The sequence below is a fragment of the Bombus vancouverensis genome, chromosome 9, assembly GCF_051014615.1.
Source record: "Bombus vancouverensis nearcticus chromosome 9, iyBomVanc1_principal, whole genome shotgun sequence".
Taxonomy (NCBI): Eukaryota; Metazoa; Arthropoda; class Insecta; order Hymenoptera; family Apidae; genus Bombus; species Bombus vancouverensis.
The window spans coordinates 7076040-7098608 of NC_134919.1; the positions used below are offsets into that span (position 1 = coordinate 7076040).

The 22569-nt window shown below is 41.4% G+C and overlaps 1 long non-coding RNA gene across 1 annotated transcript in view; it reads left to right on the forward strand.

The window, feature by feature from the left end:
* The window catches only part of LOC117163532 (uncharacterized), a 176662-nt gene that overhangs the window by 137746 nt on the left and 16347 nt on the right, over positions 1-22569 (forward strand). The window lies entirely within an intron of this gene.

The window sequence follows — 22569 nt, forward strand, 5'->3', positions numbered from 1 at the left end:
GCATCGCACTGTATATTGCGAAAAGCATCATCGTTGTGTATCGAGTAGCACTGGCTGCGAAAATAGATTCAGTACTTGCTAAGAAGTGCGTTGCGTATCGCCTAATTAGATCTGTGTTAGATTTTTAATCTATCGTTAGGAGAATTCTGTTGAAAGATCCGGTTTAAGGAACTTTCGGCAATCAAATGGGTAAGGTAGATCCACAGCGTGTTAACCTCAAGTTTCGTCAAATTGTCGCGATAACAAAGAAGTACATTGAACGACGCAAGAGCAGAGATAGCTTCGAGGACAGATAACGATATGCACACAATGAGTTTTCCTAAATCTGTTGGTTACATGATGTCTGCCAGCCGGCGTGCCTGATACCATTAGCTATGCTAATGGTAATTGCTCTTATAATCTGCGATATCAATCGGGTGCGTACATATACGGAGATACCTTCATTGAGTAATTACACATCTCTGAAGATGCGTCAGCTTGATAGGTACACGAAGAAACGTTGCACGCGGATTGCGCGAATCCGCACACTTTCGATGAAAACATTATTACGAGCGTCACGCGGCTCAGCTCGCGATCGCGACTTGAAACGAAACGTGCCTGCTTATTAACGCCTTCTATCAACAACATATTTAATACCGTCCGCGCTTTTAATCAAAGTTATTACACGTGTGTAGAACATAAAACGTCCCCTATATAATTTATTTCGTTAAAACTTATCGCATAAGTATATCGTGCGTTTAAAACGAATTACAACTTATTAAAATTGCGTCTATCACGTTAAAATGGGTTGAGACAGAACAAGTTCAATGATTAAGAACTTTGCTTAGCCCCGAAAGATCTATAGAAAATGTTTACCGCGTAAAGTAACGCGTCGCGTAGATTGAAAAAGTAATTTGACATGGAAAACAGTCTGGAAGCCGTAATTGCTTCGCCGTAATTAATATCTCGGGGTTAAGATCATCTATATATTACATAGGGGTCAGCTTCTAAGCAATTTGGCGCGAAATCACTTTTCCACGCATCTTAATTATTACCTCTGGCTGGCTGGCTGACTGGTTAACCATATTCAGAGAGAAGGTCATTACGCCTGACGCAGTTTTTACGATAACCGGACATGCGACTGGTAACGTGTTCCACTGAAGGAAAATTGTTTGTGTGTGTTGTGTGGAAAAATCCAGACAGCGGACTCGAGCGAATTACGCTTCCTTTCCATGCTTATGATTTTAATGGTCGTTGATTGTTACCTTTATTTATAAGATAGCTTCGAGGCATAATTCCTAGACCGCAGCTCTACCTCGTTACAATTCAATAAACCAACTATTTGACGAACATCTACCTTCTCGAATTATGGAATCCATGTTATTATACATTTTCCAGTTACGTGACTGCTTGCCAAGTCGATTCGTTAAAGTTTGATCTTCAAATGGGTATCTCGCGTGTTTCCTATATTTATTTTGTTGTTCTTCTGGTAGCATCGTGAAATATCTATGATTAAAATAACTGAGAATCGTGAAAGATCGTGCACTTTATATTGTCAAAATTAATTCTTGTTCTTTAACATAAAGTTTAACGAAATATTATGTAACTTAGTCTGAAGTAGAGTTGTCTAATTGGAATAGAACTTCGGAGTTCTAAAAGTTCGGAGGCGTTGAACCCTTCAGAGCAACATTGCAACATGCAACAGTGGCTTAATTCTTATGCATTCTTCTTCTTGCAAAGTATAATCAAGTGACTAAAGATTTGACAAATACACAACATGTAGCCAAGTGTTATTATGTAAAATAACGGAGTCATTTCTTCGATTTTTCATCTTGAACTGAGGAAGTTGTTTCATTTGAATTCAAGAAGTTGTAGCAAATGATGTCAGTCGCGGACCATTAAATAGTCAGCATGATCTTCCTTCAAGATGTAGGTAGCATTGTCTTGGAAAAGTGTTGCGCTGCTTTTGCCATATTTGAAGTATTATGCAGAACATCTACGTTTATTATACATCATACATAAAAATTCCATCAAGAAATGTTTACGTCCGTTTCAAAACGAAAGTGTAGAATACATCTCGTAACAGGAATTATTTCAGTTTCATTCAATTCATAAAGTCAGGTATATTAAGCACGCAAATACATGTAGTAACAAAGGATCTCTATAGTTTTCAGCTCGATGCAGAATTCATGTCCCCTATTCCAATGTTATCATCATTTCTATATGCCCAACATTTGTATTAAATATATATTGCAAACTAAATCATCGCGCATACACACACAGACTACAGATGTTATACGATTCTTAAACACTGTTAAACGAGTGAAATATAAATAGAGATTTCTTTAAATACAATTAAAACAGCGAAACTTAAATACACATTTGTTACGTCCCTTAAATATTATAGTAAGTACCTTGCTTTAGATATTTCGTATAATATTGAACATCGTGCGCATACTGTACATTTTTACACGAACATTTACAGTCTATTAATAACTTTCTACGATTTCCACGCGAAACAGTAGCGCCCAAAAATCAGTATTGCAAAACTTCTATTCATACCGAAGTACATAATCCTAAATTAATTCCAACTACGGAACTCCGAGTCCGTTTCTTTCTTCTTTCTATTCACGACAAAATAGTTGCAAATTATTAATTCGAACCACAATCGAGTCAATTTCCTTCCTTATTCCTGTTCGTAACAAAATAGTTTCAAATTAATTTCAGCCACTAAACTTCGAATCCATTCCTTTCCTTCGTAATGCGGTTCAACTACCTTCCACACAACTAGAACACGTAGACGTTACAGATCCTCGAGGTTAATATAATACCACACCGAAAATAGAATTTCTTAAGATGAAGACATACAGCTGTCCCGATAACTCGTAAATGAATTCCAAGTTCTGCGGACCGTGACCGGCCATAAACGATAAGGTAATCAGGGACGTGGGCGCGTTTTCTTAAATGCGCGCGATTAGCGAGCACGTCACAACGCCTCTATAGCAAACGCGTACTCTCTACAACTTATACAGGGTTGGATATAGGAGAGGTGGAGGGTTGGAGGATGGCGTACGGCTGCGATTTCGATCCGATTCGTTAATTTGTGTGTTGCACACGAAGCGTTACGGCTTGACTTCCTTTTTCGCCCGCAGCTGGGGGGATCGCACGTTTTTTCCATAGGCGAGGATCGCGCGGTGGCATTAAAATACAATAGCTGACACAGTGTGAGCGCGCACCGCTCGTAAATAACCTTAATCGGGATCGCTAATTACAGATTACGCTCGCGCTCACGTGTGCACCCGTCCGCGGCGTTGTTCCCATTCTTGACACACGGGTCAGACGGACTCGTGCGTGTACACGCGTGTATACCTAAAGTTGCGTAGGCGCGCGTTTATGCGCCTAGCCGGACATTAAATTTCTCGAAAAGCAAAAGGCATTCCACAAAAATCGTTCCTACTGAGGGAATCTAAGTGGTAACTAAGTAACGTTTTAACAGACAGATATACTGGGTGGTAGGAAGTAAAGACTGTGACAGGGTATTGTATCGTACATTTTTAACAAATCAATTTTCTTAGAAAATATATCTCAAAGATGCTCGAGAAACTGTAAAACTCAAACTGTAGGTATTGTGAACCTTTGATACAATTGATTTCCTTTCTTTGTTGGATGTTCTTAAAAAATGTAATCTGGGATATATGTAGAAAGATGCATGTTGGAATTGCTAAAACGAGTGAAACTATAGTTGGAAAGATACAAGACTCAAATGTACAACTTAAGAGCTCACGGAAAAAGGTGTTTTAAAGGCAGTCTTCTCAAGATCGTATTTTCTAAAGTAAATTTCGTGACTTGTCTTTTTCTTATCACTTTAGTTCACAAGAGATACCAAGTAGATAAAGCATCGTACATCTTGTATTAATTGTTATAGACGAGTAAATTTAATTCATTGAACTAAATATATTGATTTTAGAAATTATATCGATTGAGAATATCTTATTCCTTTTGACGTGTATTATAAGTATTGAAGCTTTATCTTTTTAACACCCTGTATGCTATTGATGTTACGACGATACGGTTACAATGTAATATGGTTTGTACGCTGTATAATTATTGTATTAATGAATCCTAGTGCTATCAATTAACAATGTTTTACAGCCACAGCATAATTATGATAACGCGGTACTGTAATAGCCTTCTGTTGAACGTTGTTTGCGCAGGACTAAACTCTGTGTCATCGGTTGTATGTTGTGTAGCACGAAGTTATAAAGACTAATGTCACAGTAGTGTAATATAAAGGTTTAACAGCTTTGGAGCGACGCTTTCTGTCTAGCATTCTTCGTGTATCTCATAGTAGAGATATACGTGTTAATTGTGCAGTAAAATTAGCATTGTAATAACATTACACTGCAACAACGGCATTATGTCTTCATTCTGTTGTCAAAATTAGCGGTACCATTATTGCCGTGACATCGTGAAATATGCAAATTGTAATATGACGAATGTTCAATTTCGATATCAAAGTTCACATTTTTAACTATTTTCATATGGATTGTTTCCCAAAATAGAGCATCGTGGACAAATAATGCAAAAATAGTCTTCCAAGGAAAAATTCGTTTAACCATCTTTGTTTCTGTTCATAGGCTACCGCAATCAAATCTTGTCAAATGCATGTTTCATGAATTTTTGAAGAACCTTTATAATGCTGTATTAATTTCGAATTAATAACAAAATGAGTATAAATAAATTGAGACAGCGATTCCAATGCTTTGATAAAGACGTTCGTAAGTCGAGAGAATGAGTTGTGCATATATCGATATGAGTTTAAACTCAGAAAGCTTTAAATCCAATGTACAATAATTGATCGTTGATAGTTGATCTCCCAATTGAAGTTTGTAAAAGATATTTCTACAAAGAAGAGCTTGTAGTTGAAGCTCAACCAAATACCAAGATGAACACACCTCGAGATACACGCTGGATAAACCGAATTGAACGTTTCGTACATGAAAGTAACGTGGCTTACCTACCGGTCACGTCCATCCGGCGATACTCTGCATAGATAGGGAAATTAATTATAATAAATTTAACGGTAACAAGAGCGTAAGAAGAGAAGACACTATGGCCTCGTATATATGTGCACGTGTATCATTTGTCTGGGATCGTCTCATGAAAGGGCAACCGGTGACCAGTGAAGAAAATAATCGGTAATTTAATGCGAACAGAGGAACGAAACTCGAGTTCGTAATTGATACCATTGTGCGTATACAGCGAATTAATTCGTAATAAGAAGCAATTGAGGGGCTGAGTGTGAGCATATCAGACCTTAAGCCCTGAAATGTCAGGTTTATACTTATTTATTCGCTAATCAACGTAAAATGTCTACACCTTTGCAACGTACTTTCATTAATCGTGTTACGACTCATCGCACTTGCAACTCTCAGTTATTTATCGCTTGATAGTTTGGTACAATGTAATGGATTTCAATAAATTCGTCAATATCGATACACAGTGAAAGAAACTAATTCTCGAACGATACGAAATTGCCAAGGGCGAAATCAGAGAGCGCGACGTAGTCTAGTAGAACAAATTAAAACGATCTTACACGGAACAGTTCCGGGTATAGTAATAGATCTAACACCCATTAACTCAACAAGAGATTTCCATAATACGAGTCTGCTATTTCATTCGATGAATAATTCAATACAATTTCGTTTACGGCACGAAGAGATCATTGTAAATTTCTTGGTATCGGGACGAAAAATAAACCAACCGTTCGCATACAATGTGAAACTGATTTTTTATTGCTAAGCACAATGGAGAGATTTTATTCGCCAGCGTGATTAATGGTGTTCAAAGCGGTTCTACCAAATCTCGACGAATGTGCGGACTTGTAAAATGAACGAAATTACTGAACTACTATGACAAAATATCGATTTCCTGAGTAAAAAGGGAAACTTAAAAGACGTAGGCAAGACAGAGGGTTGGTTCGGTATATCTTCAGAATTGGTGACTTTCATTTTCCATAATTGAAATTGAATTCGTACAGTATCACATTGTAGTTAAAAGATAATCTTATATTTTGACAAAATTAAAATTCTGTTGAAATTCAGCTTACGTTTAACTTCAAACGTCGTTACGTTCGAAGCTTTCTTGAAGCTAATGGAAATGTACTCGTATGTAGATTAAGTAAAATAAATTTTTATGTATGAAATGTAATATATTTTTAATGAAGAATCATCGATTCTGGATTGGATGAAATATAAAGATACAAAGTCAGATTTTAAGAGATTAATGAAATATAAAGATACAAAGGAAGATTATTATCAATTTCGAGCAAATGACGTAGATCATTTTTTAAAATAATCAATGCATATATAGTAGATCTTAATATTGTAACCTTTTAATTAAACATTTTATCCAACATCCAACAAGAAGAATATTCAATTATTTAAACGTGTCCAAGAACGAAATAAAACTCTTTACGTTTATCCAGTAGAAACTAATCTCAATCCCAGTTCACGTTCCTTTAACTTTTTATTCGCGCAAAACAAGCAATCTATCGGATGGCAATCAAAAAATTCAATCTTCTTGGGCGTTCGACAGGTAAACAGCCGACCAATTACCCTCTGCTCGTCTTCGGTAGGGTGAAAAAAAAACAAGTAAGAAACGGTGGGCGGATAAAACGAGGGAGACAGAGACGGGGGGATCCTCAGACGATTCAACAGAACGCGACGCAATATTCCAAGACAAATCAAAGTAGGCATCCACCGAATGCTCCCGGGTGCAAAATGCAGATAGAACAGAATAGACGGAACAGCGGCATTCGCTCGCGGGTTAATGAGAACGGTCTCAAGCCCCGTTATAGAGGCGGCGTCGGGGAAGAGGCAGAGTCGCGCGGCACCGACAACAGCCTATACCAGGAAATCGTAGCAGCGAACTGAGCTGTCGCACCGATCCCAAGCACCGTTTCTCTTCCCTCTCCCTTTTTGTTCCTCGTTTTTCCTACTCGCCCGGCGCTTCCTTCCGTTTCCTCTTTCTTCCTGTCGCCATCATTCGGCTTGAATAATTGCGACGGACCGAGAGTAGACATTAATTTGCGGGCGATAATTTGTTTATTTTCCTCCAGTCATTCTTTCATTTCTGCGCGAGCTTTTTCCCGCGTTTCCTTCTCTTCCGTGAAAAGAAAAAAAAATATATCAAATCGTTTCGTTCTTCCCTTCCTGCGAGTTGCGCATACACGGCAATTAAGTTATTGGAGTTTGCTATCGTGCTCTGGATTGTAAATTGATTCTGAATTATACGTTCGATTATTTATTCGACGGTAATAATATTAGGGTAATTCAGAAAGGGTGTAATTATATAGTATTGCGTGTAATTATTCGAGGATGATTTAGATCTTTTATTTTAGTTTAGTTCTTTTTATTAAAGCTAACGGAATGGAGGTGATGTGATTTCTACCGTACTTTGTTTATATAGTATGATTTAAGCTTAAATTGTTTAAGCAATGTTCATTGATCTTTGATGTCGTTCAAATAATTATGAGCGGCAATATGCATATTTCACGTAGAACTTACTCCATAATCGCTTGCTGTAATATGTATTACTCGATGTTATAGTACGAAATAATGTATGATAGCTATATTATAATGTCGTGTTTTCTTTGCAATTCTTAGAAACATCAGATAATTTCCAAATGAATGGTAGGCTCAAACGACTTTACATCGATTGCAACGGAAGTCATACATAATAAAGTGTTAATACGCTTCCCCTCCGAATTATTGTATTAACTAATAACAGCATAAAATTGCTGTATCAAGTTCCCTAATGGTGAAACGTTGTTTAATTACCCGTTCTTAACTTAATCACAGCTCGAAAGATGCTGCTAAGATGAGTGCTAATGAACACCAATTACCAATTCGCCGGCTTTTTATGTCGGACAATTACCGTGCATAATTTCGCAGAAAAAAACCTTTAATTTAAAACACTGAGCCGAAACAAAAGAAACAGATGATTGTGCAATCACGATTTTTGCATTTTTATATCGAAGCACCCATACCATAAAAGTGAAACATACAAATACGAAGATCCGGAACCAAACCACCCCAAGAAGTTACTTACATAGTCTGACTCGTTACATTTACGTAAATATTTTCTCAACAAATGCTGTACACCATACAATGATTTAAAGAATCGTCTAACTTCGTATTTTGAAGATTCATGTGCTATTTTACCGGTCCAATAAAAAAAAAAAAGGAATAATTAAGAATCATGTGTTAAGAGAAGAAGAAGCAAATAAATCGCATTAGCTCGAAAAACTTTAACATGTAATCTTAACACAATTAAATCTCAATGTACGTCAAAAGAAACAACGAGAAAATGATTTTCGAATTACTTCTAACACGCCAAATCAAATAATTTCGCAATTTCATTTGAAAATTTTAACAAACGTCGAATGATTCGTTAAATCGGTAGGACACGGCGGAAGCACAAAGCTCGAAAGCCATCCGCAGCGATGAAGGATTAATTAGCAGTTGGTTTAAAGCAGTTTGCGGGCTGGAAATCAGAGCGTCAGTGAGGTGTCGGTGATAAACCTCTTGCGGACAGGGCGGCACTGTCTAGCTAAGGGTGGCTTTCCATGGCGAAAGAGAAAAGTGGCAGAGCCGATTGAGCGTGAGACCGAGGAAATTCCGCGTCAATTTGTCTATCGGTTAAGGGAGCGACTCGCGAAGGGAATCCAGACATTCCGTGGCATACCGAGCGTTTGATAGCATACACCCTCTCTTGCTCGACCCTTTCGAAGTCAAAGCATCTCCTCTGTCCATCCATTGACTAGAATTCCACCGGTACTGGCTGTCCTTAATCCTGTTCAGTGCAGCTCCTCAAGGATGTCCAAAATCTCGGATTGCCTTTACGATGTACCTGACTCCTTGATTCCTATGGTTGTTGGTCCGTTTTGATTTGCATTTAGCTTCAATGAAAATTTCCCCAAATTCTCCGATAAATTGGTATCTGCAGTAACATCAGAGGGTAGTTAAATGGATCGCGTTGCTCTGTTCGACTAGAAAAGAATAGCCTTTCTCAAAGTGTATGATAAAAATAAGAATAGAAATAGGGCGATAGTATTGTTATGATTATTGTATTTTTCCAAGTCGAAAGAGAATATATTTATCTGGACAAATGACGATTAACATTACTTTATGAATTGTCCAATATAATTATCTAGTACAATTCCTTCGCTTATATCAGTTTGATATGCTTGTACATATACAACTTTATTTGGGATTTCTAGCATTGTCGAGAATTCGATCAATAAACTATACTATAACAAAGCACAGCTTGAACATTGCATCTTGCACGAATGTTAGATACATAGAGAGAGATAGTATGGTGGTAACTTAAAAACCTGTTCAGAGTAACAATATCATCTAGAAAAGTTCGCAGACACTACGTGTATCTCTACGATCAATTTTCACATGAAACGTGATATCTCAGCAAGTTTCCTCTCAGCGGACCGGTATCACGAGGCAGAAGCAAGAAAAAAGAAGAATCGCGACTCAACGATTGCTCTTAAATCCGGATCCGAAGGAGCCTTGAAGAACCACTTGCCATCGACTCCTCGACTTCCACCCCATTTCCGACAATTGTCACGAACGAACGGGTATCCCTAGGAAATGAGAAAGATAATGAAAGAGCGTGACGTAAAATAAAATGTAAACACGGGGGTGAAAGACGAGGGAGAGAAGGCACGCGATACGGGACAAGGGGGAAAGAGGCGCAAACGGAGAGAAGGAAGAACGAGATGACGGGGTGACGGGATGACACGGGGCAGAGGGGAGGTGGATCGGAGGTACAAGGTGGGCAGAGGGATGAGGATGAAGAGGGGAAAAAACTGACGGAAGGAGGACGGAAAAACGCATCGACCAATAGTGCCCGCAGGCAGGCAACCCAAGAGCCGACCACTTATCTGTAGGAGCAACATCAGAGGAGCTCTTGGCTGCTTGGTTGGTTGGTTGGCAGGAGGCAAAGAAGTGCCTGGCATGAGAAGGACGCCGAACCAAAGTGAAGTGCGCGAGAGATACGAAAAAAGGGGAAGTAAGGGAGCGGGGCGAGTGGGTGGGACGACGGGGAGGCAAATGATAGCTCCTTAGGCAATTTTAATTTTGCAGAAATCACTGTTGGGCTAATAAGAATAAAGAGATCTTCGTGAAGCGCGTTCTCTTTCTCTCCCTCTCCCCTTCCTCCTCGCCCTTGCGGAATTTGTCTCGTTCGCTCTCGTCTCTTGTAACATTCTGTCTTCCTTCCCATTACTTCGTCTACCTTCTGCTCTTGGCTTCTCTCTCTCATGGCCAGTCGAGGGAGATACACTGTCAGCCACCAGCGACATTATACGACCGTGTCGACGACCCGTGTACTGAACTGCGTCTACCTTTCGTCTTTCTCCTTGTCTTCACCACTCTACGGCTCCTCTCTGCCGTTTTATTCCCATTTTTCTTTTTTAATCCCTTTCTGAAGACAGGACACACTGCAGTCGTAAAAAAATATTAATCAGGAAGGCCTCGCCACCTTTGCCTCAGCTCGACTTTCCGCCAGACTTTACGTCTATATCTTAACACGCTCTTCCTACCGATACGCTTTGCTAATTGCTCGTAACAGGTCTAGGAGAACTGCCACTTTCTTTATTCTCTAAGTCATTAATTACAAAAAATGTCTAACCTCGCGTGTTTCTAAGACTGTAAAATCGACGCTTTCTTAGTCGTAAACACAGAAGCTTAACATTTGTTCATCACTGTCGTCGTTAGTCGACATCCTGAACAAAGATCGTTCAGCCATCTGGAATCGGTCCAAGTACATCGTATCAAAGGGCGTTGATTTTTCGGAAGTTGAGAAACGTAGGGTGGTACGAAGGAGGCACGATGACGAAAGCTGTCACGAGCACGTACGTTTAAATATTGTACGGTGGTTCCCGGTTTCGGATCGCAGCGGATCCCGATGGTGGCCGTGTGTACGTTCAGGCGATCAGGAAAGCTCGCGTCTACGTTGAAGTCTAAAGACGCGAAGGGTTGAGAACGTAGAAGGGTTAAAGTGTTGGAACGGGCTGAGGGCTTGAATCGAAAGGAGGATGAGGAATATCCGGGAAGAAGGGCGGCGAGAAGAGACACGAGAGTCGTACAGGGGAACGCGCGCGCGGGTGGAAGCTGGGGGTTGCTAGCGGAGGCCGGCGCCTAGTGGGTGGAGGAAGAAGGGGCAGGAGACATATTTATTTGACATGCGACGCGACTGCACCCGAGTTTCATTAATTGAAGATCGCGGGAATGAGCACGGCAGACAGCACCGGAGCAGACACAGGCCCTGTGCACGCGCGCGCGTTTCGTGTCTTTCTCTCTCCCTTCTTTGTAGCCTTTCTCCCTTTCCGCCCCCCCTTTTACCTCCTACCAACCCTCTGCCGCCCGTTACCTGTCTCTGTCGCATCAGCGCCCATCGTAGCCCATCTTTCCCGCTCCCCTCCCCTGTATATGTCTCGCCCTGTCTCCGTCGCTCTGTTTAACTCCTTCCTCTTTGTGTATGCATGTACTCGCGGAAACGGCAAATGAGGATTCGCCATTTCTCTGACATTCTAGCATTCAAGTTCGTCTCGATCTAGGCCATACAGAGAAGGCTCTCTCTGATGCATCCCTAGCCTCCGTCCCGGGCGCTCGTATGTTCCGCTAAAGAGCGCCCACCTATCCTATATCCCAGAGCCTAGGCTCGGCTACGGGTTTCGCTTCGAGCCGGGTCTTCTTTCCATAGGGTTCGTCCTCTCTCCGGATGAATTTAACGGGTGACGGCTGATGCGAGATCGTTACGAGTGGTGGGTGGACGGCTGGCTGCAGGGTGTTCGCTTTTTTCTTCTGTTTCCTTCTAACTCCACCACTGCCTCCTCCCCGTGCCGCTGCGTCTTCCTCCGCCGCCCCCTTTTCCTATCCCTTTCGACGCCGTCAGCGCCCGGAATTTCTCTCTTCCTCTCTTCTCGTTTCTCACCGTTTCCGCCGGTGTTACGGAAACAGCAACAACGTTTTCCATGACGCATCTAGCAGCGACTCGTTCGTTCGTTCGTCAGCCAGAGGTTGCTTCTCACACAGAGTGTAACGCGCGCGCGAACGGCAAACGGACGAGCATTAAATTCGTCGCTTTCGTTCGTTCACTGGTTCGTTCCGTCGAACGAGCAATGGGCCTTTGATTAAACCCCAGACTCGGGTCTGCTCTACGATGAACGCGGCGGAGGCGGCGGAGGGGCGGCAGGGGTGTATTAGAGGATGAAAGGTGGTGGAGGTGGCACGGTGGTGGCGTGGCGATATCGGAGATGGCGGAAATTTCATTTACCCCTCGTAGAGTTATCTAAGAGCAATACCGGGTGGCCTTAATGAAACATTCAGTCGCGAGAATAGCTCAGCAATCTCGAAGGGTCGCGGCTAAGGGGGCAGCAAGGGGAGGATGCTCACCGAGCTGCCCCCGCTCTCTCTGTCGACCGATCCAAGCACGCGGAAGCGAGATAGAGAGGAATGGGTCTGATTCCTGGCAATGCAATTGCAGCTTTAAAGTGGCGTTCCCCCGTTTATTTCGACGGTCTACCTTCGTCCTCTCCCTCCATGTTGGATTCTCATTTCGGTCCTGGCCAAAATAGACCGGAGACTCCAGCCGTCGCTCTCGCGATAAATCCTTGATGAAGGTCAATTCAATAAAAGTGGATGTTCCTAGACCGATCGTTCCGCTTGGACGTCTTCCCCCGTTATCCGCATGGATATTCCTCACCCTAGTCTTGATGGAATCTTTTTAATTTTGTCTACAATATCGGTATTAATTAATTTTTACATCATCGCTGTGTCAATGAGAGAGTTACTTTTTCGGGCTGTTCCAAATTTTGGAACACGAGGGAAAACAGTAACGGATTGCTGTTATTACAAATATTCGAAATATTAATTTTTTATCTTTTCTTTTTATTCTTTTGGTTTCGGTTATTACCTTTTTTGAATTTATCTTTTCATCATATACACCTAGTTACAAATCTATCTACGTTTTTATTCATGATTGTCATTAAACGTTACCATCTCGTCTCGTTTAATTATTTCATATGATCAACGGTCCCATTAAATTCTCTGAATCATTGTCAAGACAACCCAAAAACCATGAAAGAATTTATTATCGATACGCACAATGTCACATTTCCATTTCATCGAGACGGAAAAATTCGTGGACGATAAATCAGCTATTCATAAATCGTTAATTCTACGATTCGTCATCACCTAGTCATAGTTTCACGAGTCATTCGCGAATCGTAAAAGCCCATCGAAAACGCAATTGTATGGCGAGCGTTCGCGGCAGAGGCGCGTCTCTCGGCGACTCGCCACCGTTATTTCTTTTATTATACGGGGATGAAAATGATGGCCGCCGGCGAAAACAGAAGCCGAGAATAACGAGCCGCGCAATTATTCCATAATGTAGTTCACATAGCTGAACTCCGAAGAAAATTAGAGAGGCGCCCGCCCAGGAGAACGAACGAACGAGAGTTCGGCGTACGTGAGCGGCAGCCTGGGCTCGCAGAGAAAACGGAGGCAAAGACGTGGAATCGGTAACGATGAACGAGGACAGAGGGCGGCAGAGCAATAGAGAGACGTTGCGCCCGGACACAACTTTCCCGTTTTATCTCTCAATTCGCATTCTCAGAGTCGACGAACGTTTAAACTACAAGCTCGTGGAACCGAGCCTACCTAACGGCGGACTCCTGTGATTAAAACCCTCCCAGCCGCCTCCGTATGAGCCGTCGTTCGCGCCACCTTACCAACCCCCGTCCCTAAACTTCGTCCATGACTCCGACAAGCTAGGAACGCTGCCCTCCTTGGAACCTTTAAACGGGCCTCGATATAATTATTGCTCGACATACGTTACACCGCCCCGGCAGAATTACTACTACCAACCATCCCCAGGTTCAGGGATCATCCCTTTAACCAACGAACGCCTATGCAGAGCTGGCGCCGGAGACTCGACGTTTGCCCTATGGGCTGGAATTGAAGAGCACAGGTCGCTGACGAAATTCATTCGTGTGAACTCTCGTTGCGGCAACTTCGGGAATCTCCAATTAGTCGACGAACCCACGCCCCCGGGTTCCACGTTAACCACCTGCATGCTGGATCATTTAAACCTTTTCTTTCGCATCTGTGACGTTAGACAACTGCACGATAAACACGGGGGTTGTTTTTACATTTTGTAGAATGCGAGTTTTCTTTTCATTCTTAGTTGTTGTTAGGGCGATATAGCTTTTTAGAGAGCAGCTGATATGAAATTATCGAATAGAGAATTTGGTTTTTCAAGAAAATAAGGAGGTTTGCTTGTGTAGGTGCATTAATAGAAACTTTCTTTCATTCTTTTTTTTTTTTTTGTTTTTTTTTTCATAGGGAAAGAAACTTTACAAAGTGTCTAATGTCCGATATTTATATTGCTAGGTGTAGAGGAATGACATATCTAAAACTTCGTTGATTTACAGAAATTAGCTTCAGAGTTCTGTTTAATAGAGATCAATAGAAATGTGCAAAATTTAACTCTAAAAGCAAAGTATTTTCAAGTATAATAGAATCTTTATATCTCACTTAATAAATTTACACTATTTGGCTTAAAGTACAAAGAAGACTACGGGGATATTTAATTTAAGATGCGTAACTATTTTGGAAAATACTATGGTCAAATTCAGTTTCTAAAGACACCCTGTATTGCCGGGAAGCGGAAGGAAAAGGTTGGGGCAGATAGACGCTTATCGAAGTGTCCCAGAATCTGTCGTTTTGCTACAGCACGACGTGTTGCTTTAATCCTGCCGTGTAATTACGCGCGTCAGCTCACGAGCGTAGGGCAAAGCTGCTCGATTCGTCGCCGACGAACATCACACCGGTAAAGACGTAATTTTGTTTTAATCTGCAGCATTGGCGAAACGCATCGTGGCAACTACATTAATTGACTATCCTGACTTTTTTAGTAATGCGAATGAACATTGATGAGCGCGGGAAATACTGTTAACTTTTCGCGCGCGTCGCTCTCGTCTCTAATCTCTGAAGTAGATATTAATTTAGATTATCTCAATAATGCATTATTGAGTAATAATAACATAGAATTTATGCAAAGTTAAAATATTTATTAGATCGAATTACTTACATTATTTTCTATTATTTTTTAAAGTATCACAGATTCTGAAATAACTAAATTTCTTTAGGTCAGATATTTTGTTATAAGGTACAAAATTATTAAAGGCTAAAAATAAATCTACGTATGATACTTTGCTCCATTGAAAAGAATATAATTAATAATAGAAAAAAATAACGTTCTTTCCTTTTACAAAAAGGATTTGCGATAATTCGCACTGTCAGGATGTCAGGTCTCGGGGAATGCATTCTTCCAATTACAAGCAATCACTAGAACTCTTGATGGTTCCTTCCTTCGCGGACAGCTATTTTCTAATCACCCTTCTCGAACCGTCATCACGATCGTTCTCAATGCAAATTAACTCGTTTACTCAAGATTCCCGAGTGAACGCGACTTTCATGTTCATCTTCGTTCACTTGGTTTGTTTTCTGCCTCGAGTGAGAGCGGTGAAACGAGACGAAGGGTTATATCCCATTTTAGTTACGTGCTTTTTCTGTAAAATTATTGGCAATTTTAATTTTGTTAAATTAAAAAGTGCTGTTTTTCCGAAGAAAAAATATAATTCGACCATTTGGCAGTAAATCTTCTTCGCTAGAAATGTTTAAAAAGTAAAGCGAATTAATAGAAAGAATGGATAAAGCGAATAACGAAGAAACAATATATCGACATAATAAAAATAAATATTTCAGCAAACTGATGTGAAACTAACGATTAAGCTACGAATATTTCTGCAATTTGCCATAGGCACAATACCAAGAGATACAGGTATTATATAAACAAGATGTATAAAAAAAAACGATACAGCATTTTCGACCAAAGTACCATCCATCGACTTTTTAAATGCACCATCCTAAGTTTGCATCATTTAATTAAATATCTTTGTTCGGAATTTTGAGTGGCCGTCCGTTTATGGCACGGACAGGCCCATTCCGTTCTTTAGGAAATTCCGAATTACATGTCCTCCCCGAACTGTAAACCTAATGACTCTGAGGTCAGGTAAAAAACCCCGGGAAAGGACCAGCCGGAAGGGCACGATGGACAGACGAAGCCCAACGGTTGGTAGGGAGAATCCGGAACGTAGGAGGACAGTTCATCATCAGACATCGTACCGTGCGGGTGAAATACTTCACTCCCAACAAGATCTTACCACTGCCGTGTTCTCAACATCACACTTTACGTTTATACAACAAGTGCAAATACAGTGCTGGATTACTCTAACACTCGATCTATTAAATCTCCTCCACCTTGAGCGTTAATTCATTCGAGGTACGCGATATCGACCGATCGGTTTGACCTGACCAGTTGCTCTTTAATCGATAATTCGCAACAATCTTTGATAAAACGTTCTTCATCTCAGTTGGCATTTCCAATTCCTACTAACGTCGACGCGATGTTCCTACATCTGCAACGTAGAAAATATAGATGTCTCTTAAAAAAGCGTTTCGAACGTTTAACATTCTATAAAACTGCAGTCAATGAAATTTAATCAAGCAACCTTGAAGAAGCAAAGCAACCGAAACACGTATCGAGACCGCTGTGCAAGCAGATCAATGTACAAAGTACATATTTATCTGAAAGGTAAATCGGCTGCTGTCTGCGGAATAGCGGTCGTTCCGGGACTTGACATCGTTAGCTAATTGAAACGACGATACTTCTAAACAAGAATCTGAATCCAGGCAGCATCTCTGTCCGAAGAACAATCCGGCTGAAGCACTCCCTCGCTAAACGATAGCTTTTGACGAGTGCGTAGACAGCATTATCAAAGACGCCTCATTCTTAAAGCAAGCATAATTATAGTTCTTCCGACAGACGGTCTGGTTACAATTCGTCCCTCGTTTCCTTCTCGATGCACTGAACACACTCATAGTCCCGTTTCAAACGACAAGTACCTTCGGGTGCAAGGGATGGGAGGTGGGCGAGGGTGCAAGCAAGGTTTGGATGGTTTGCCGGGTTACTAGGGGGTGGCGGAGTGGTGGGAGCTAGGAATTTAGCAACGAAGTTGTTGTTCAGGCGCACACTCCGCGAAGACTATATGCATAGATGAATGGATGAATGGATGGTTGGATGCAGGCACGAGGAAATCAACCCTCAGAACGGGCATATAGAACGGTACAATTGACGACTCTTTAAAAGAATGCCCATACGAGGCTGGATTCGCACCCCCTCCGACACCATTTCCATCTCCCTGCCAACGAAAGACAAAACACTGAATCTTCATTCTACCGTATTCCGACACGCTAGCCTGCACCCTCTCCTCCGCATTCTCTCACCCTTTCCCGCTCGCGCTTACTTCCACGTTCGTTCCGCGACCACCGCCTCTTCCCTCTATCTATCTTCTTCAGTGGCTGGCAAACTCTGTCCCTTTGCTTTCCCTAAAGCAGCTCGCAATTCGCGATCGCAATTTTCAATTTCCGCCGACTTTTCAATTAGACTAAGAGGTGCCGCTTCTCGCCGCGCCTATGCCGGTTTCTTCACGGCGAGAGTATCCCATCATCACCACCCCTTAAAAAAAAAAAGAAAAAAGAGAGAGAGGAAAAAAAGACGGAGGAGAGAAAAAAAACACGAGCGAAAAAAAAAGATGCCTGTGTCCCTTCTCGTGTACCGAGCACACGGCGCATCGAGAACGCCGTAGAGGATTGAAGAGCGAGAATCCTCTTCCCGCCTGCTGAGCCGACCCGCTGCAAACCGAGATACAACTCTCTCTCGGTGGAATTAGTTTGTTGCAACCAACCTTCGCAACTTTGCTCAAGGAAAGAGATATCAGCAATCGGAATGCCTTTTCGTTCGTGGAAATGTCGCCGCGGATAAATAAGACACCCCGTTTCTTTATGTTTAGCGTTGAATGACGAAAAGAGGACTTACGTATGCGTGCTAATATATTGCTTCAAAGATTCAAAGAAGATTGTGTGTCATCGATAAATGTACCGTCATTGGCAGCTCATCAGAGTTAGCAAAACTCTCATCAACTTATATATTTTGATATTTTTCAATGGTATATCTCCTTTCGCTGATTTTCCAAACTAACTCAATTCCCAATTATAATTACATATCTTGCAATTATTTCCTTAAAAGAACAATACCTAGATTAGTCAAACAAAGATATATTTTCCCAAAAGCGGGAGCGCTTTTATAGAAATAAGGATCTAAATATATAGTAATTAATAATTACCACCAGCTTTTCTCTATGGTAATAGTGAAAATAACCAGTCGTATTATCGTTGCTACAAAACAAGAACAATCCAAACATCACATCACACTAGACTGCAACTGTTCAGTTCGCAGCCGTATCAGTTCTTCTGATCAGAGGCTGCCTTTCGGCGGAAATCAACGTAACTTTCGGTCGGCGATTGAAGCTATTGAAAAAAGCGTTCTTTGGGAAATCTTGAAGAGTCTGAAAACGCTAACAGACGAGCACATTTCGTTCGTGATTCCTCGTCGGCAGAGATAGGGACAGGGAAGTAATAGATAGGTTTGTAATCCATCGAGAGCTCGAGGCGTTTGGGAATGAGATATTTTGGAAGGGGCTGGCGATATCGGCAGTCGGCGAATGAAATGGCGCGTCTCTCGATCCTCGACGTGCCCTAGGGGGCCTGCTGCCGAATCGAGCCGTAATCCACCTTCTACCACCCCCTCGCAGGCTCACCATCCTCTTCGTTGAAGTTGTCTTCGCCGAGATGGGTCTTCTCTGTCACTTCGAATAGCTGCCGCTTTGATACGAGATCTGTGTTCCTCGAACTGTCCGATTCGCCACTTTCATACGTAAACTATCGATCCTACCTGTGTTTTCATTTTCACTGTCCATCTTCCCATTCAAAACTTGGATTTCTAACGAAATCGCTGTATTACAATAGAAATGATCTCTTCTATGACGATAATTTCTCAATGCATGATGATTATGTCGGATTTAACAAATGGAAGCATCGAGTTGTTTTCAGGGTAGTAGTAATGCACGTAAACGGAAGAGGAACTGAACTTTCATTACTAGTCGGATCGGAATTCGCCAGAGGAAGGTAGCCGACCCCCGATTTTAATGCCCGTAAAAATGACAACAATGACAGTCGTTCAGCTTCGCGTTCCATCGTCGTTGCGCCCCCGGCGAGAGTCCAACTGAATGGAATCCTCCATTCTCCTCATCGTGATAACCGTACCTTCTGCAATCTCGATAACTGTCCATGTTCATAGAGGCTGATGCCATCCACCCTTTTTATTCGATCACGTATCGGACCTCACGCGCGTATCGCGAGCTTCATCGCGTAATATCTGGCAGTGTTATATGTAAAAGTGTCAAGCCTCCCCCTTTTCTGATAATTCCGTTAATAATAACGTCCAACAGATATTAATTATTTGAAAAACCGTAGAAAGTAAATGAAGAAGTCGAAGTATGTTCTTACTCTAGAATCTGAGATAAGTTGATACAATTCTCATATTTTGAATATATTCTTTAGCACTAATTTAATATTAACATAACAGAAAGTCATCGAAAATTATTGTCTTCGCTAATAAGTACAATTATTCGTAAGTTTTTGACTCGAATGAAAGATAATAGGTTTTTCTGTATGGCGTTTAAAGTAACAGCAAGTTTAGTTACTGCTTCTAAAGCCTAAGAAAGAACACCAATCTTTCATATATCCAGTATTAAAGTCAAAGATTATACGTGACACGAGGAAAAGGTTGTCGCAACAAAAAAATCATAGATCAATTCTTTGTTCCCGTTTCGATCACGGCTGGATCGTAATTCTCGTCAACATAAAGCCATCCATCCTACATTTTCATCAGGTTGCGGCAGACTGGAACATTAGCAATTCCAATATGGCCGCGGGCACGCTTCCGAGAAACAATGTCGAAGATTACCGACCGTGCGGGAACGTCAGCGAAGCTGGAGCATTCAGTGAAGGCGATCACATTGTTCGACACGATAATATTTGTCACCGAAAATAACGCCGAAAAACCGGGAAGGAATAGAGAGTCGGGGCGTATCCATTGAAACGCAGACAATGCGAGAGATTCATCTGGCTGCCCGCTCGTTCCGTTCTCGAATCCTCTTCTGCCGGCCGTCCAACCTGTCACGTGACACGCGCCAAATTAAAAACTCGGTTTCGCTGTTCCTTTTGCTCGGCCGACATCAGATATCGAGGTGGTTTATCGAAGAACCAGAACAGTCTGGAGACTCAATCCCCTTTCGTCTTTCTTCTTTTCGCTTTTTAACTTCCTTTCCTAGAAAAGATTCCATGGCTAACTAGTGGATTCGCAATTCCTAGTAACTGGAAATTTATTTTTTAAATAGACGGGCCAATTTGTTATCCACGACGCTGGAATGTTGCTGCTTATTTCAGTACAAACACTGCAATTGTGATAATTGATCAACAAATTTTGACTTAATCTTAAATTACAGAAACTATACAATAAGCCATGGATAAGAAAGATAGTTTTTCGGTAAGAAGAAATGCAGAAATAAAAATAGAATTCAAATGTACACTAAATGGTCTCAGTTGGATTTCTATCTACAATCATTCCTAGACATTTAGTTCTTCCAATTTCCGAATACTGAAACTCATTAAGCAGGCAATATTTTAACATCTGTGATTGCTATCGTAATCGGTGCTGAACGAAATATCGCGAATGACGTCGAAAAGAACAAAAGGAGGAATGGATATTGAAAAATCGGAGAACCGCACGTTAGAGTGATGCGCGAGTGCAGGTAAATCGTGGAGGGAGAGATTCAGGTATGGGTGGCTCACTTTATAAAACATTGGGTCGCGAAGAAACGTATGCGCCGAGGCAGACGAATAAAACGAAAAAAAAGAAGCGAAGCAAACGCGACACGGAGTACGCGTGTATTTTTTTATATCCAACAATAGATATTGCTTGCACGTCCGTAAAAATTCAGCCGTGACGCTGTACTTAGCGAAATGATCAGCGGGAACGGTAGGCAATATCGAAATTATTGTGATCCGCGGAAACCAGACAAAGAGTACAAGCAATCTATACTGAAACACAGACATTATACTCGTGGCTTGGATTTGAATATCACGGCAAGCGATGTCACCGTGAGCTCTAATAGTTATTGAGAATGCATGTTCGCGAAATGCGCAGTCGGTGGGAAAGAACAATGCCAGATTTTGTTCGTTATTATTATTGTCTATGTATCTTAGGAAATCACGTATTCTGGATAAACTAAATTTTTAGTTTCTCGTATCGTCGAAATTCAGTTACGAGTAATTATGCTATAAAAGAAAGTAATTTCGTTGGTATTCTGGCCTAATTAAAACATTAATAATTGATTAGTATTATTTGATCGGATATACACAGTACTTTTTACTGTCTCCCTTCATTTCTCCCCTTTCTTACTTTCCTTTATCTTTTCTCTTCCTTCTTCTCTTGCTTCTTTCTCGTTCATCCCATTCCTAAGGTATTTAAGATCGACTAACAAAAAGAAAACCGTTTAATTATCAGACTTCCACAGACCAAGCAACCTCTTTAATGCAAATTGGTAATTCTTTAATGCAATCAATATACACGTTCTTCCAGGTATTCTGATCGATATTTCCAAAATACCTTTCATATATCATACCTACATCAAAATTTTAAATCTCAATCTCGATCTTTCGTCCCACCTATCGTGCAGAAGAAATGACGACCCAATAATTAGGCCAGATCAAATGGAGCAGAATCTAAACCGGAGGATGCGAAGTTGCAGGAGGGAACCGCAGCTCGGCCGGCATTTGACTGACGGAAACGAAGTGTAAGGGACGACCTTAATCCCTGGCCAACCTTATTTTTAGGACGACGAACTCGGATAGAGCCAGGGTAGTCTGATTGAGATGGAATCGGCGAATAAAGGAGTTGTAAATAAGAGATAAAAGAAGGTCGGGATGGAAGAGCGTCTGAAGTGACTGGTCGTGTCTAGTCGGGACAAAGTACAGTTTTATTGGCACGCAAAGGGGCATGGCCGGGTCAATAACTCGCATTTATAGCTTATAAATGATTTCAGTCACCGCGGGGAAGGTGCATTAGTCCGCGTTTAGGCGCGTGACACGTGGTTACATACGCGACGCGTGAAAATCGGGACAGAGAAGGAGCCGCGTGTCTGAAAATGCGCCACCTTTTAAGGAACTATAAAGCCAGCTGGCTGACTTTTTGTGGCTAACAGTTTTCTTGGCCCCGCCAGTTTGCTAAACATTTTCTCGGGAAAAGGCGGTAGTAAAAGTAGATTCACTTTTGGCTCGGGAAAACAAGGGTCCTGTTGGGAAGTAGCGTTTGTAGGTCGACGAGGTGACGAGTTAACGTACTTCAAGCAGTAAAATGTACCTCCAAGATTGAACATGTCTATGTCGTTCACCGGTTCTAGGAAACTTTCCATGCTTATTGTTATTGATAGTAGCATGATTTAGAGAATTAGGATTCACAGAATAAGAATTTTAAAAATTGGTA